Source organism: Ciconia boyciana, chromosome 3 (assembly GCF_034638445.1).
Source record: "Ciconia boyciana chromosome 3, ASM3463844v1, whole genome shotgun sequence".
NCBI classification, from domain to species: domain Eukaryota; kingdom Metazoa; phylum Chordata; class Aves; order Ciconiiformes; family Ciconiidae; genus Ciconia; species Ciconia boyciana.
Window position 1 is genome coordinate 39,623,518 of NC_132936.1, and position 12,465 is coordinate 39,635,982.

Here is a 12,465-nt window from a genome sequence, read left to right on the forward strand (position 1 = left end):
GCAGCTGGAGTAGACAAAGCTACAGAATATTGTGAGCTTGTAGCTTGAGTTGCCTTTTTTCCTCCATCACTAAATATAATTTCTGGGTAAAATCCAGAGGAAGCTGATAGCCTTAATGAAAGATACAGAAAGTTTGTGTCAGAGGTACTGACAGTCTTGAAGTAGCTTATGTCTATGTCTCCCAGAAAGAAATCCAAATTGAATACCTGGGACATACTGAAGAAAATGGTTTGTAATGACTTGTACTGTGGTCCTGTCTTGGATGAAATAAACAAACAAATGGATACGTATCAGGTTTAAGCTGAAGGTTTAGTTTGGACTGAAATAGTTGACTGAGAACAATGTCTGGAATGAACAATAATACCAGTGAGGAGTCTCATTCTGGTAGTGCTTATTCCCATACACTGATATTGATACATTGAATGCATTAAAGCGGCATGAAAACAGTCAACAAAATGGGGAGAGATATCTGCCATTAATTTTTAAATGAAGGCCACTGCACACAATTTATTTTATTATATTCTTTTTTAAGAAACTCATTATGATAGTATTGGCTCAGTTATTTTAATGTTTTTATGGAAACTGATTTATGACACACTGTAGCTATATAAATTCTATAAGCTCTTATTCTTTGATACTAAAACTACTATGATGTCAATCCATGTGCAATTTCATGTCTAAAGAATGCACTGGAAAAGTGACAGCTATGGTCACAACGGGCTGTGAGAGAAATAGCTCAAATGAGAATTTTTCCTTGGCATACACTTTAATGATTTTAGATTATATGGAGCTTGTGTTGATAAAATGGAAAAGCAGATCTTTGCTATTAGTTCTTTCTTATTAATTGGGTATAAACCATACAGTGTAAAAATTAGCGAGGCTCCATATGTTCTCCCTTAGCTTTTATGCCTGGTCCTGTGACGGGGCTATTGGTAGTGGTTTTGTTCACCTGATTTCCAGTACGTTCAGGGAACATAAGATGCTTTTGGGGTGAATGAAAGACTTAAGGATGAGGCTTGCAGCTATTTCTGTGAGCTTGTGAAGCCCCAAACCAGGCATAAATGCCCAGAGTAGATCATATGGCTATCACCTATTTACTGAAAATAAGAGGCCTTTTTCTGCAAAGGCAGCCCTAGACTCCCTCCTTCCCCTTTTTCACCATATGATTGCAGTAGTGACCATCCCACAGAAGACATCCTCAACAGGACTTTCTCTAACTATTTTTCTGTCTTCAGGAGAAGTGACAATCTCTAACTGGCCTTTATGAAATTATTCTGCCTGTAAATAAGGACTTGAATACTCTCTTTATCAATCAGCAATGCCTGAAACATGCGGACTTTTCATCAAATACAATACAAGATTCATCAAGTAAAACACCTGAGACAGACAAAGAGGTGCCTGTGTGGTGAGGGAGGCTGAAAGCCCAGCATGCTCCGTTGCGGGTTCTCCATCCTGCAAGACGTATCAGATCGACTGCACTACTACAAAGCACAAAGATTAGTTTTGCAATTGTGTAATAGCACTGAATCTGAAATTTAAGAAACTATTTTAAGACTAGCTAAATTGATTTTACCGCTTTACTTAATATCTGTAACTAGGGCCTAAAATCAACATGGGTAGAAAGATCCTCTACTAACTATTTAAATTTCACTGTCATGTGCTGGGAATGAAAGAGGAATAAGGAGGTTTAGATTAAACCAATTTAATTTTCTTTGATCATCTAATACAGAGTTGATAAGAAATAATTCTTTGTTCCTTTCACTTCTGTGATTTGATTGCCTCTTTTCTAAATTGGGTGATCTAGCCAAATGATGACTTAACCATATAGTACTTTTAACCCACTGAACTTCTGATTCAATATCAGTTTAAACCTTGATTTTAAAAATTATCTTAATTCCTACATAGGCTATTGACATTTTCAGTACTTTAAATCTTAGCGATATTGTCAGTTTTGTAATGTTTGCTTATTACAAAGCAATGGAATTTGCTTTTTGCAAATGTTAGCAGAACTGGTTTATTCTTTTGATAGCAGAATGGGCTTGAAAAATAAAAAATAGGCAAATTATCTGAGGTATATTAGTTTTGCCCACTCTACAAATTAAAACCTTTATCCAATAGTATTTCACACTTTTAGTAATTCATGGCAGCAATTCATTAATCTTACCTCTTTTTAGAATTGTATGTTAGAAGTCAAAACAAATCTTTTATTGAAGCAAAATAGGAACATTTCATAAAAGGAGAAATTTTCCTGGAGTTGTCACAAAAAAGACCCATTCTAGAATTAATAAATTAGACTAACCAGTTGCAATTCTGTATGTTTTACTAGAAAGAGCTGAGTCAGCAGAACTGATTCCAGTGTTTCCAATTCTTTCTGGCAAGTGAAAGAATAAAGAAGCAAAAAATGAAGTCAGGATCATACTTTGGGAATACCATCATATTTTTCTAATGAATCCCATTCAAGAAAATCTTAATTGAATATTTTAGAGTTAAGATAATAATGCTACTAAGCAGGAATGCAATTTGCTGAAGTCAACAAAGCATGACTGTGCTAATGTACATAAGAAAAATTCAAAGACATTGGATTTGCCCATTAGTCTTCTCTTATTCCCTTTGGATTTTATTTTCTGTGCTTTAGTTTTTAACCTTGGAGTCATATTCATGTATTATTAAATTACTAACAACTGTTTAAAAAGCTTGGCTTTCTGTAGCCCATGAGCAATCTACCTCCCTAGGGGAATTTTCCTATGCAGAATCTGGTATGACCTCCACTCAAACAGTTTGCACACATAATTGCATTTGTGAGGGGCTCTGCTTGTACACATACTTTGAAAATAATCAGAGGGTTGTAGTGAATTCTGTCTGGAAATTTGACCCATTCCATTTGCTTCTTTAGTTTTACATCACTCATGTTAGTAAGTACATAATGCATTTTTGTGCCATGGGATACTCAAATTAATCAAATAATTAAATTATGCACTTGACATTCTTACAGATAGCATATGCCTGTATTATTTGGCCTTCTTTGCAAATGTATGCATATGTATTGTGTGCAATGCTCCATATCTGTATATAGTTATGCCAACATGAGGAGAGTGGATATCCTGTTCTAGGCCTGTGTAACCACAGAGCTTGGAAAGTTTCAATAAATTGCTGAATGAACCTCAATGGGGATGAAATTTATGAGGTTTACAGAGGGCAGATGCCCCCTTTCTAAATATTGCTAGCTGCCACATCCCCATTCAGACCTTCAGCACGTTCCAGGTAGCAATGCAAGCACATTAGTCCTAAGCCAAATGTATCCAACTGTGGAAAATTTTGACATCTAGCAATCTCTGGTCATGTGCTAAATCCAAGCCAAGCCAGCCAGCCTGGGTCTTTCCTTTTTAGACTCCTCCCTTATGATTTGACAGTTCTTGCAGGAAAAGTGCAGAAGAGTTGATGGAGATGCTAACAGCTCTGTAGCTTCGCTCAGCCACTCTGAGGTTCATACAGCCTGTCACAGGCTGGAGTAAATGTCCACACATTGTAAGACCTTCCCAGGGCTGATAAAGAGGGTAATTACAAGGAACAAGGAATTACAAATGAACTGGGAGAGGATCTCATTGACTTGGGACCCTCATTCTCTAGAAGAGTTTTACATTGTCCTAGAGGACTCCCTTTTATTGTGCTGTTAGCAACTGGGAAGCCTTTCTGCTGGCAGGGTTCTTATTTAACTTGGAAGGCCAATGCTGTTTTGTTCTGTAGTAAGTCTGTAAATTAGGCATATAGTCTTCAGCATGTATTTGCCAAAGTAAATCAAAGGACCGGGCATTTCCATATGCTTTTTGGCATTCTGTAGTTCTTTCTCTAATCTATGTGACTGCTGCCAGTGACTTCCTACTGCTACTCAGCACTGACTGTCAAAGGGCAAGGAAGTACAAAGCTGATACATGGTAAATTATTTTTTTTAAAAAAGCTCATATTAGAGGTAATTGAAATGCAGAACAATGTCATCAAAGTCAGTTCTGAACATGGAAAAATGGAAGAATGCTTTCTGGAACAGGAAAGGTACCTTTTGTGTTCTTAGATAAAACCGCTGAACTAAGTAAATAACTTTAAACAGGAACTGCTTCTAGACTGTAGCTTGAATGCCAATTTTCAAATGAGGATATATTTTTAGATGCAGTTCATGAATTGCTAAAACTGAGATTTTCAAGTGGAAATGCAGAGCTGTTGCTGCAACAGTGTACTGTCAGTAATTGTGATTAAAACAGAATAGGTACTGGCACAAGCAGAGCAACTGCATCTATTTAGACCTCTTCCAAAACCAGTATTGTGGCAACTGAGGTAGTGTATGTGCACATGTATTTCATCCCATTCTGCAAAAATTCATTTATTATTTGTGTTATTATTGCTTATAAAATCTCCATCCTAAACCAGCACTCTACAGTCACCTGCTGATACATACTGTAAATGGGATACAGACAGAAAGGAGACTATGGAGAGATAATAAAATGATAATGGTCTGTGTGCTTGGTTTCTGCCCTTCAATAGCCTAAGTGTGATAAGTATTCTCTAGGTGTCACAGAAAGGGCGAGCTTTAAGGAAGGATTTGAAGGGGCATCATGAAGTAAAAGAGAAGCTCCTTCCGAAGTGAAATGGAGAGCAGAGAGCCAGCACCAGAAGCAGGCGAAATGTGATGGTGTTTGCTCAAACACATAATGAGTGGAAAATACTTGATGATGTTACAGGCAGTGAGAGGAGTTGGCACCATAATAATAAGCAGCATCTTAATGAAAATGAAATGGGGAAGCACAAGCCACAGATGAAGACAAATATCTTATGCTTGCTGTGATAGAGAAGGATTATCCAGTCAGTAGTCCCACAACTTCTGGTAATAATCTGAATGTGTATAAATGTTTGCCTCTGCTGAAAACGAGGTGAGGTTTGTACAAATACAAGAGGCAGGCAAACCCCACCTGAGGGAGTTTTGAAAAAACATACTGTTAATGAGGATTTGGTAACTGAGTCATGTGCAGTTGTTAGTTTAAAAATCTTGGCTGAGCAGAGGTATGTGGATGGGTGATAATTCTTAAGATGAGTATCCGTTTTCCATTACAAGTTGGGGCTATAATTTTCCATTTATTTTAACTTGCATGAAATTCATTCTGAAGTCAATCTTCTTGCATCTGTTTTGCTTTAATACAGTTAAACTATGCAAGGAGACTATGGGCTAGAGAGTTAATCAGAAGCAAAAATTGTAATGGGTAGAGGAAGACAATCTATGTGGTTATTGAATCTCCACCATCATTTTTCTCTCTTGAGACTGGATACAAAGGCCTGGGAAGTGAAAACAAATATTCCACCATCTTGCCTGGGCTTTGGGTTTGTCTCCCGTATCTTATCAGTTGTACCAGCAAGCAGACCAAATAAATCAATGGGGATGAGTATTACATTGGTATCACATAATCCATAGAGTTGTGGAAAATGCCACCAAAGATGGACTCTGTAGTATGTTTCATTCAAAAAGTCATTCAAAATGAAAAGTGTGGATAGGCTGGGATAATAAATAAACCAATACGCTACTGTTGATTTGATAATACCTCTGAAAGTACTGGTCTGATATAAACTGCTTTCAAGTGTTACTAGTGTCCCACTCTGCACTGCTTGCATTGCATGTTTCATGGCGAGCGTTATAGCTTGACAACCTGCTAGAGAGTTTTGAGGCAGGAATGAACAGAAGCAGAACTTTCTCTCCAAAAAATTTAGCTCACATCATGGTTAACTTAGCTCTTGTTTTTCCAACTGCCCTCCAGACTTACCCCCAAATTTACAGTTTTCCCAAGCAACATCTGAAAAAGACGACATGTTTTCTAATTTCTGTCTTCTTTTTTGTCAGGGCAATTAACATATTTTGTTAATTTGCCTGCCACAGGGGAAAAATGCATGCTGTAGCTTGCTCCTTCTGTCTTTCCTTTGTCACAGCAGTGCTCCTCTGCGAGAGGCCCCAGTGAACCTCTTTGTGACTGCATGAGGATGCACCTTGCCTGAACCTGGGAGTGTAATGAGTGACAGGGAAAGAGGATGGGTTGCCGGACAGTCTTAGGACATGTCTTTTCTAAGATAAAGGTCAAATTTAGGTCAGGCTTTAAAAAAAAAGCTAAATCATCCCTCAATATCTATTCATGTTGATCTATGGGTTCTCTTTGAAGACATTTCTGCCTGTAACCTCTTGAGAACGATGCTAGACCTATAGAAATCCTTAGGGCACTAGCATAGTCAGAATGGCAGACAAGAGATGTGATTCCATGCAAATACTACTGCAGAAATCGATACTGAGAAAGTGCAAAGGGGTGTCTGATTAGGGCGAAGCATTTCTGCCTTCCTTCTCCTTGTTGAACTATTTGCTGGGTTGTTAGCATGTGGAAATGATTCCAGCAGCAAGCTGAAAACCTACAGACAGCTTTAAAACTATTAGAAATATGCAGAGACTTTGAGAGCCAAGGACAGTTATGAGTATTTACTTCGATCTGGTGCATAGTATCACCCACAAAAAAGATCCCCCATTACTTTAGCTGCAGCTGTACTTCCTCTCCGTTACCAGTGTGACTGAGTCCTGCCTAACGCAGTGGAGGTCAGTGAGAATACATGCACAGAAGACACAGGAGAGAGCTATCTGGGGTGCAAAACAGAAGATGGAAGATCGCATTAAAAATGTGTCCTGTATGTTGTTTGGTCATAGTTTCTCCTGCCAGCTTCAGAGACCCAAAAATAATGTACGCTTAACACGCTCTGGACAGCAACAAGGCATATTTGGCAACCCTGACGCTGTATTCACCATGGGTTTTGGCAATAAACGTAACGTTGTTTTCCTAATAGTAATTATGGCTCTGAGAGGTATAAAATGCCTGTGTTCGTTTCAGTGGAATATTAAGTTTGAAGTCTAAAATGAAACCTTAAAAATTCCAACATGAGTAGCTATTACACTGTTAATAATTTTAGCAGAAACATCCAGCTATTTTGGGGTTGTGAATGGAATTTTAAAATGGTATCACCAGGTTTTCTTCGGATCTGACTTCATACCTACAGTTTACTAAGAATAAACAAAAAAGATTTGCCTTTTGATGGAATGTGGTTAAGTAAATGGGTCTTTTAAGGTGTGGTTCTCCCCTCAGGTTTGTATTCAATTTATAAGTCATGCAGCTGTAGCTGAAAAATTAATCTTGTACTCTCCTGGGCATGTTTGCGATGGCAGTAAATGGTTTATGGTCACCTTCGGTTAACACTGACAACAAAGACAATATTCCTTACTACCCATGGATTAAGGCAAACATCCCCATTGTTTGGTGGTTTTTTTGAGCTCTTGAAAATGCAATTTCTGTTACTGCACCTTTTCCTACTTTGTCCATACTTCTAGAGGAAGATTACTTCAATATTCTGTTTGGAAGTACCACAGGCACTCAGTTTTATGCCGAATGTCACATTTTCTCCAGTAATGTATTGCTGTTAATTCCTCTGATTTCTCAGACTTTTTGAGATGTGCGTTTCACTGCCACTGACCCTCTGCTGGTTTGAATAGCGAGATTAGGCACCATGTCCCTCGCCAGTTCATCTTTCTCTGGAATCTCTTTTCCCTCTGTTTGGTCAATCATGCTGATGGTAGCTAAAAATCTTATTTTATCTAACATGTCAACATCACTCTATTAACTTTCCTCTGCGGTATGCTGTTTCCATTATAGGAATTTAGAGGCTTAGGGAGGGAATGAATATTCAGCTTTAGCCAGGCAAAGTCAAGGGGTTTTCCAAAGCTTCTCAGAGTCTCTGGTCATGCACTTCTTTTCTCCTCACATCAAAATGTCATTTATCCATATCATAGTATGCTGTATTACCATCTACAGTTCACTGATTTTCCAGTAAAGCTGCTGGTGTGCTGAGCACAATGGGAATGCCAGTTGGAGGAAACAGTTTCCTTCAAAGTAGTATGCTCACAAAAATGGTGTGGGGTTTTTTTTCCTGAACAGTACCTGCCTCCAACCTGCCAACACATTGTGTGTATAAAAATATTTGCCATCTGACACATCTCCAGAAGTACCTCTCCTTGTGGAAATTTTCCTTGAGGAAAATGTTCACTTATATATATGTTTATAATCTCCGTGATGCTACACATCAGGTAAGAATTGTAGGTTTTGCTCTTTTAGCAATGATGAGTGAACAATCGACTCTGCTTTTCTACTAAACATATGAATGTCAGAACAACGAGCCTGTTCAGCTTCCTTTTTCAACTGCTGTTCTAGGGGGAGACAAAAATTATAAAAGGCAGGAGCTGGGTGGTGGCTGGGCTATTAACTCACTTCCATTCTGCACAGTTAGAAGAGCCTCTCTCCTATGGGTCATATGCTTAGACATATCCACATGTATTTTTGCTTGCTGCCTCACTGAAGAAAGCATCCTCTTGATTTGACCACAAGCTTGACATAGTTTTAACAAGGAAATGGGACTTTATGTTTGTACTACTACAAAGTGGGTTTTTTCAAGTCTATTATTTACCCACATATCTATTTCATAAACTCATATTGTGAAAATCAGGTCACAACTAGATGCCTCCAGTTTCATATCCCTCCTCCTTTCTGTCATCTGTAAGTTCTTGTATTGACGACATTGCAGCCATTGCTAATATCCTTGTTTCTGGCACCATATTTCCTTGTACACCTATACCCAATTTAAAATGAATAACTACCTCGCCAGCCTGTACTGCGATAGTCCATTGGTCTATGCAGAATCCTCCTGAGCTAGCAATGCTGTTGTCATTCTCTTTGTCCTCACTGTGCGCACTCTTAAAAAATGATGCGATTTATTGCAGTTCTTGCGTCTTTTCCCAGTCCGCAAAACCAGGGTCTCTAACAGAGGTCTATTTCATTCAGTGTTTTAGTCTAACCAGTCAGCATTGTGTCACAGGAACCTCTGAACAGCACAATAGCCAACCCCAACTGGTCCACAAAACAAAAGGCTTCTGTGGCAACAAGCTGCCACAGAAGAGACACTGCCATGGAGACCATTCTTGATCCTGTAAGAAAGATCCATTGTATTTCACATCCCTTTGTTCTGAAAGCAGTAGGAATTATCTCACGTCCATTCATCATGAGCCAATGAGTTATCCCAAGTTTAGTGTTTGGGGACTGGAAAAGTGCTAAAGCTCATAAAAAATAGTCCTCCTGGGACAAGAAAAATAGAAAGGAAGTGAAACATATGATGTCAGCTAAGCTGGAAGAGTACCCAGAGGTAGCTTGAGAATCAAAGTGTGAAGGAAAGGGAGTTACCTGCACTATCTAAGTAATCACTGGTTTTGGAAAAAAGTACATGTGTACTTGTATACATGAGTAGAAGGAGGACTGGAGAGAAGAAAGGAAGAGATTAAAGCTGACTACTTATGGGGTATGGCTAGGGACTAGGGGCTGAACTTTTAATTTGGTTATAGGCATTTGCATTCTTTTTGATGTCTATGGACCTTGTTTTGGTTTTCCTGAGTTGTACCTGCCTGTTTGCTCTTCCCTTAAGTCATATGTGAAAGAATATTTTGTGGGTAGGCATATCTGCCTGCTGAGGCACAATGCGCTACATGGAATACAATTTGGAGATTGCAGACAGGGCACGTTGTTGCTACAATCAAACATTTTTCGCATGTGTGCAAGACCCACATGAGAGCAGAGTGTGTTCCTCCAGCGTCGTAAGGCCAGATGACATTCCAGGAGCGGCTGCGCAGCCGGTACGTCCACGTTCAGCGTATGTAGTCCACAGGGAAAGTTGAAGCTCCTATCTCAAATTTCTACCTGAAAAAAATCTAGGAGAATCTTATTTGGAAACATTTTGTAGCTCATTTTGTGGATTATCTACCCTAAGATAAGAATACTACAGTTCTGTGAATTCACTCAAATCCAGGGTATAGATCTGATGGTAAAAACTTGCTTTTTTTCCTTTATTTGCTTTGTAGAGATGCAGGAAGAATTTTGATAGAAGTCAGTACATTCTCAATGCTAATGCAGATTTTCTTTTTTTTTTCTCTGACACTTTTTCTTTTTTTTTTAGGTATCAGTCTTTCAAAACTCAGTTCCAAGTGAACATCTCTCAGCTGGTATATGATGTCAAACTTATTTTTGGAACATGCAGAAATACCAAAAGGGCTCACTAATCTTCTAATGAGATAAAATTACTTCTGAAGGATAAAATTAGCATGCTGGAACTTTTCCAACAATTATATTTTTACAGCCCTACCATGTATATTACACTGTGTGTTTCTAAAGAATCAGTACTCTGAAGTATATATTACTAATGTCTTTTGCAAACTATATTTTGAGGAAATTTTTAATGTGATAATTATTTTTCCCCCAAAAAATCCCTAAATTTTTACGAAGAATTATCCAAAATGTATAATCTTATTATTGCAAGAAATAAAATATTAGTAATGAAACATGATTCAAGAAAAAATTGTTTTAAATAATTGAAAAACATAAATATAACTTATGCTCATAAATGTATTTAATTTTTCTAAAACAGTTCTTTACAACGGTAACTTATCTTGAGAGCTTTCAGTGAGTGTTGTCTGAGAAGAGAGAGGAGTGTGAAAGCAGGAGTCAACTCTTTTATTATTAGCCAGTCTTTCATGTAAAAAAAGAAAGCATGAAATAAACAACCCAGCCCAGATTCCGAAAGCAGGGGCGAGTGATGCAGCAGAAGCACACTGATCCCATCACCCGGAGTTCAATAAGCAGAAACAAACCTCTGCTAGCCTTATTTTCTGAAAGATGGCAAACAAAGTATAGGACTAAGGGATCAGTTCTTGTAGAGATGATAGGTTACCAATAACAATCTACTGTGCCCTGCACTACTCAGTGTATTCATAAATGATCTGGAAAAGGGATGACTAGTCAGGTCACAAAGTCTGATGAGGCTATCAAGGTATTTAGGTTAATAGAGATGAGAAAACCTTGAAGATCTGCAGACAAGTTTATGGAAGGGAGTGACTGAGCAATAAAATAGCAGATGGAGTTCAATGTAGATAAATGCAAAGTGATGCACAAGGGGGAAAATGGTCCTTACTTCAGGTATGAAAAGGCAGGTTCTGATCTGGTCATTACTTCTCAGGAGAGAGAGTCCTGGAGTTATGAAAATAGCTCCATGGGAACATCAGCCTGGGGCTCAACAGCTGCTAGAACATAAAAAATACTAGGAAGTGTTAAGAAATCAGTAGAGAACAAAACAAAGAATATGTTTTTGCTGCCATAGAAATCCATATTTTGCTTGCATCTTTTGTATAGGTAAAGAATCATAGAAATAATGGTTGAGAGGGACCTCTGCAGGTCATCCAGTCCAACCTTCCACTTGAAGCAGGACTACTGCCAACGCTAGATCAAGTCAGCTGTGGCTTTGTCTAGCTGAGTGTTGGAAACCACCAAGGATGGCGATTCCACAACCTGTCTGGGCAATTTTTTCCAGTGTTGCATGTTCCTTTTGGTGAAGAAATTTTTCCCGATGTCCAGTCTGAACCTCCCAAGCTGCAGTTGTTGTTGCTCAACACAGCTGCCCGATGCAAGTAGCTGTTGCTCCTTGTTTTCTACTTGCCACTGCCAAGAAGTGTTTGGCCACATCATCTTTCAGATGCTGTTCTGGTCCCTGCACGTCAGCAGCAGGACGGAAAACAGGAATGTCATTCATGTAAAGCACAGTTAACTTAGCTAGAATCCTTCAGGGTGGGAGAGGGGCTACAGGGCATATGACAAAGAACTAGTGAGCATCAAATGAAGCTAGCAGTAGCCAGGTTGAAAATATACAAAAGGAGGTGTACAACATGTGGTTGACCTGTGGAACTTGTCATCACAGCAGGTTGCAGATGCTACAGACCTATGTAGGTTTAAGGGAAGATGGGCAAGTGCCTGACAGAGAAATCCAGTGAAGGTTACTAAGGTCATAGAAAATACATCTACCTCAGAAAATCTCTTGAGTTTGAAATACTGGTGGCAGGGAAAGTGCTGGAGGGGACTATTGCATGACCTTGCCCTTTACTAATGCCACACGATATTGGTCCAGCAAAGCCCTTGGTCTGACCCAGTATGGAAGCTCATATGTTCAAGAAATTGCTTGTAAAACTTAACTGCCTTACACTCATTTCTCTCTTGCCTTGTTAATTAAACTGGGAATTCTTCAGCTCATTTTCTCAGCCACATGAATAATCATTATTGCACTTTGGTTTTAAGTTGTACACACAAACAACAACAACAAAAACAGAACTGCAAAGAAAATTTACATTTTGAAGAAATCAGCCTCAGTCTTCGAAATGAAACCGCAGGGTGCAGTTGCTGGCCAAAGCCTTATTTCCAACCTATTTATATAATTGGTTCCACTAAATTTCAGAAGTTAAGTCTTTTAAAGGAAGGATATGCCTATGATTAAGACGAAAAGCACTCTGGAGATCTGTCTGGTCTCTAGCAAATT